This window comes from Lytechinus pictus, chromosome 6 (genome assembly GCF_037042905.1).
Source record: "Lytechinus pictus isolate F3 Inbred chromosome 6, Lp3.0, whole genome shotgun sequence".
NCBI lineage: Eukaryota > Metazoa > Echinodermata > Echinoidea > Temnopleuroida > Toxopneustidae > Lytechinus > Lytechinus pictus.
This window is the reverse complement of record NC_087250.1, coordinates 14,858,794-14,864,793: the sequence shown is the minus strand read 5'-3', so window position 1 is coordinate 14,864,793 and position 6,000 is coordinate 14,858,794. Positions and strand designations below refer to the sequence as shown.

The following is a 6,000-nucleotide window of genomic DNA, read 5'->3' as shown; positions in this document are numbered from 1 at the left end:
TCAATTCCCGGCCATTGAATTCAATTCCCATTGAATTCCTTCAATGGGAATTAAAACTTTATTTCATATTTTAATGAAGAAAAAATGAAAATATTTCATGTATAAAAAATACAAAAGAAATAGAGAGTGAATGACATCGATCACCTCACTAACCAGGATATGCATATATTAAACTGTTTTGTGAAACCATACTCTGAAACGCTTGCCAACGATGTTTTGAATGTTGCATTGCACGGTCACATCGTTGGTCGTTGGCTAGCGGCGCACCCAACGATGTATAGCAATAGCTAGTAGTAGTAGGTAATTTAAAAGAGTGTATTAATCTTGTACTATTGCACCTTCACATCGTGGGTCGTTGGTTAGCCAACGATGTTTTAAATGTTACATGGCACCGTCACATCGTTGGTCGTTGGCTAGCGATGTTTTGAATATTATATTGCACCGTCCGTACCGTCACAACGTGGGTCGTTGCGCACCCAACGATGTTTAATTATAGCTCTAGTAGTAGTCAAAGGGCAAAGGTCATTACGTATGGCCTGGATGCATTGCTCGTACGTACCGTCATACGTACGTACGTACGTAGTATAGTAGTAGTAGTAGTACCAGTAATGCATGTACGTATATAATAGTATGGATATATCTAGGCTATATACCATTGAATTAGTATATAGCTATAGGTCTTGACATCGTTGTGTTGGCTGACCAACGATTGGGTAGTGAGCAGTGTCGGGGTATTCTGCAGTTAAGCCGAATGTTTTATTTATTGTTACGGGTCCTTCGGTCGTCGGCTTTACCTTATTTGGTTTAGTACGACCCCACCTTCTACACCTCGCGCAAATTGGACTCTAAAGACGAAGTGTTGGGGCAAAAAGGACATCCTTTATAAAACATTTTAATTTTGTTTTATCATCCCCGCGAATTCGACCCTAAACACGTAATTTTCCTAGCGAAATAGATACCCTTTTTTCATTATTTTTGTGTTTTTGACACCCTTATCACGTTACGTACGTAACGTGCCCTATCGTGAAAAAGACATCCTTTTTACGTGTTTTTTTGGTCGCGCATGGTATCCACTCGTCAATGTAAGTGGCCCCCCCGGGGCTGAACTGCAGAATCACATTTCTTGCTGTTGAGTGTTGGTCACCTTCGAGTACGAGCGACCTACGATTGTGAAGATTTGATCTCCGGCGCGGCCCCTGCGCTGGCAAGGCGAGCCAACGGCAACATGATGTATTGCATGAGGTCGAGGAGAAGAGGAAGATAAAGAACGAAAGTCAAAGAAGAGGATAGACCAAAAGCTTCAGTCTCTGTATTTTGGTTGTTCCGCTGAACTGCGTTGGCTCATGGGGATTACAGTAAAATGTCAGAAATTGTTGAATAAATCCCCAGAAACGACGGTTATTCCTGTCTAAGAAGAGGATTGAGAAGATGGTTTAGAAGAAAAGGAGAAGAAATTTTTTATTTTATGATATTTTGCTCTCGTATTGAGACACGATCTTTATTTTCTGGTTGGAATATACGGTATACCCAGTTGTTGTGTGTCCGGACAGGTTGTGTGTCCGGACGATCAATTTTAGAAAGTCTTTTGGAAAAAATTACAAGCGAAGTGTCATCAATTTTTAGTACAAAATGTAAGGCAAGGCTCGACATTAGCGGTGGCCCGGGGCCACCAAAAATTCACCTCGGGCAACCATTATTGATAAAATGTTAAGTTTTGGTGGCCCGAATCGGGAAACCAATAATTTTCAAAGTAGCGCAATTTTTCTCCCAATTTTGCACGCATTTATCAACTTTCTACAGCTCAAATTGCAAGCCCGTCATGCGCCCTTTTTGTTGATCTACACACAAATACACACACACAAAGTTTGCATATTAGGCCTACAGCTATAGCATACAGTAGCTATTATCCAGCCAGCCGCGCCGGCCGGCTGGCGTGAGCTTTGCATGAAGCCACTGCATACAGCTGTGCTCTAGATCTAGCTCAGCCCATTCAGACTCAGGGAGCTGCGATAAAAAATGTTGCTGCTGAGAAATCTTCCACAGAACTTTGAAAATCTAAGTCAAAGTCACCTTTTACACCAATGAAATGCAATTCTACAGTCTATATTACGAAAATCTGGTGTACCCTGATTATTTGCAAGTATTAAGAAGAGGAATTATGACCTCTCTTTTAACTCAAAAAGACTGATTTCCACATGAATTAATACACATAAAAACACATAGGCAAGTACATCACAGTCCCACGTGTGCATTTGTATGTATGTTGATACTTGGTTTCTTTCGAAGCTGTGTATTTTCTAGCCTTAAACAGACAGACAGTTTATTTCTTTCTTGTTTATAAATGACTTCTTAAACCACTCTTGAGAAAGTAAATACTTTGGGAAGGCATTTCATTGATATGAAATGTGATTTTTTTCCAACATTTTGGCAAATATAGGGAAGGACTTTTCTCACACTTTTTCCAGATATAGTTTTTGCCGTTTTCTTTTTTTTTCTTTCATTTTTTTTTGACAGTGGTTAAACCATTTATACCCCTTCCCATTGAATATGCCTGATTAAAAAATATGGTTCTACTGAAAATAAAATAATACAAACTAAAGGATATAAAAGTAGAAATGTGCCATTCCCAAAAGGTAAGTGAAAATTATTTGCTTGGCTTTTAATTATATTCCAGTCAGAATAGACTGTTGCCACAGCTGTTAAAAATATATGTAGGGCCTAATGGCTTCTTAATTTTCCCCTTTTCCCCATTTTTATATTAACCTTGTTTTATTAATTTTTCTTTAATTTTCTTTTCTTTTTTCTCTCTAATTTTTTTCCTTTTTTCCCTGTTCTTTGTTTTTTTCTTTCTTCATTTTCTTTCTTTTGTTTTATTTCACTAATTTCTTTTATTATTTTGTTTTCTTTTTGTTATATACTTTTTGAAAATTATTTTCGTTTGTTTCCCCCTTTTATGCATTGTTCTAATTTTGCAGCATATTTTTCTGTGATTTTCTCCTTCTATAATATGCTGCAAAAGAGAAATAAACTGGATTTGGGGCATGCATAATCTAGGTTTTAGGATTCAAAGAGGAAGGAAGGAAAAAACATTGTTTTGTACATCTATCTGAGTTTGCTATGCACTATTTATTTACTTTACCATTATCTCTATACAGAGATTTAAAAAAAAGTCCACACAACCTGCGAACAATACAATTCATTTATTCACTTTCAATCATTTCATTTTTACAACGATAGAAACAATTATCAATTAGCAAAGTAAATAACAGCAAACAAGGTTTACATACAAGAAGTATAAAGTGAAAGTAACTTAGTGGTAGTGGCTGCAGAATTAATATTTCAGAAGTTTGTTTTATTCATTTTTAATGTTTTTCTTTATATTTTTCGGGCCACCAAACTTTAATATCGGGCCACCAAAAAAAATTATTTGATGGTTTTGGTGGCCCAAACGGGCCACCACCAAAAAAAGTTAATGTGGAGCCTTGTGTAAGGAAATATTATAGAGAACAAAATATAAGATGATTACAACTATTGAATTCATATTTTTAGTGTAATCTTAAGACAAAAAAGAAGGCTTCAAAAATATAAAGTGTCCGGACACCCGATCTTCCATCCTACAGCTAGAATTTATCCAAAAATTTGAAAACGCGAGACACCCAATTGCTTTATCATGGTTTGTAGGAAAAGTACAAACTGTTTGTTTTAATGAATTACATATTTTTAAAGACTAGATCTATAGCCTAGGCCCTCTTCTCTCACCATCTGTTTATTTAATGTCTCGTTCTGACACTGAGCATAACCTTGTTCATTGAATGAGTGGTTCTGAGCAATAAAAAAGAGGGATTTGTATTGTAGGATGGTTATTTTGTCATTTTCCTATTTTGTTTATTTCCTTTGACTTGTGTTTTCTTCAGCTGTTTTACATTTCTGTGAACTGTCTAGACTTGAGTTCATTTGAATTTCTTTTCAGTACTGCCCTTGCAGTCTGAACTTAGGTATTTGAGTTCAATGATATTCAGTTGTCATTCATTCATTCTACTCTGAATGCCTTTTCTCTCTTTTTCTTTTGTCATCTTCATTCCTTCTCTATTCTCTCTTCAGGTGTTCCACTCATTGCATCCCTCACCTGACTCCTTAGTTTCTATTCCCATTATTACATAATCACCAGACATCCTTTATCATCTTCATCTCATTCCTTATTGGTTTATCTTATGAATTGGGTTCTTACATTTTAGTTCGATCCTTCCATTCATTTGATTTTGATTGGTTGACTCTACTTGATTTGAATATGTAAATTATTATGTGATTCTGAGTTTAGCTGAGGCAAAGTAGCCCAGAGATTAAAGCTAATTTAAAGCAGTGCACTACCAGACTTCTTCGGGTTCTGTTCGATTCATTTTGCGTCTCATATAGTTTCACTTACTTCCCATTTGGTTTGATGATGATTGAGTTTGCTGCATAGAGCTACATTTTTTTCTCAACCTTACAGCGCCTTACAGTATCATTAGAAGTCTATACATGTAAGTGCAACCATATACCTGTATGAATGTAATATTTCTCGTTCCAATCTTAAAATGGAGTTGCCATTAAAGTGGAAGTTTGCACTGAATTTTTTTAATAGAAATAATTGGCCTAATGAAAGTAATTGATGAAGATCTGAGGAAAATGTAGACATAGATCATGAAAATTATTATAATTATAAGTTTTTATTGATTATTCTTTTTTGCAATATTTACTACTATAATTTTTTTGTCAGTCTGATAGAACTTCAACTGTAATCGTTTTTGTATTAAAGTGTGATGAAAAAAATGTTAGTTTTTAGGAGAATTATAATGTAATAGAAGGCGGAGTAAAAAGGAACTGACAAAACAGAAAAGAAATAGAAGAAAGAATAAGATACATAGAAACCAAGCAAAGAAATAGAAAAATAACAAAGGTAAGAAACCAGAGACGAAAAGGAGAAATAACAAATAAGATTCAAAGCCAAAATATATAAATAATAAACAGGCCTGTAGAATAAACTTGTATCTTCATGTTTTTTTGTCTGTATATAAAAATATTCACCCGTGTTTGCACACTAGCCCTTTTCTCTCATTTCTTCTTTCATTTATCTTTATCATTCTTTCTGTACATTTATTGTAATTTTTTATGGGATATTCATAATAATTTCATCAATTGTGGAAAAAAAATGTTTTTAGTAATGTCTTGGTCTGAGCAATAAAAAAGAGGGATTGTTATCATGTGCAACTATAATTAATGTAATATGTCTCGATCCAATTTAAAAAATGAATTGGCATTATAATGAAGTTTGCAATGACAAAAATTTGTTTAAAAATACTGCAAACAATAGGCCTAATGAAAGTTATTGGTGATAACAAGTCACATTAAATTATGCTTCAAAGTTGAAATAAAAATATATTTTCATAATATATTTAAAATATTATGTACAACAAACAAGAAATTATCATAGAAATTAAGAGAGGTTATGTTTATGAATACATATCATGCTAAAACTACATGTAATTTCAAATTTTGAAGATAAAGCAGTAAAATCTTGAACTATCTAATGACATCTGTAAACAGAAAAAAAAAATTATAATGTATGATTTGGGTCGGCAGAAAAAAATCAAGCTTTCAACATGTTATAATTTTCGGTACATGACATCAATTTTGAATAAAAAATCATTCTTAATATCACAATATCTTATGATATCAATATGTATACAAAACAAGATCACTGTTCACACGTAAATACTTAACAAAACAATCTCATTTCTCCTTTGGATAAGCACATTCCTCATGTTTTTGGTAACACAGCTTGGCAAATTTTATGTAGGCTGCGATGTAAGCTTCTCTACTTTAGTGAAGGTGTCCCAGTCGATGATATGAGGATCTTTTTTAACAAATACCACTGAGAAACTGCTGTTTCCTACACTGCGGATCTAAGTTACCGCCCCAACATCTTTGAAATTAGTGGGAGCTCTTGAAAACTCCACACTG

At 34.3% G+C, this 6,000-nt stretch overlaps 1 protein-coding gene across 1 annotated transcript in view; it reads left to right on the top strand.

Moving 5' to 3' along the window:
* The first annotated feature begins 4,358 nt into the window (after positions 1-4,358).
* Positions 4,359-6,000, top strand: part of LOC129263303 (calcineurin-binding protein cabin-1-like) — a 60,821-nt gene continuing 59,179 nt past the window's right edge. Inside the window, exon 1 of the mRNA XM_064101018.1 lies at positions 4,359-4,520. The gene's annotated coding sequence lies outside the window, so the exon portion shown is untranslated. The remainder of the gene's footprint in view (positions 4,521-6,000) is intronic.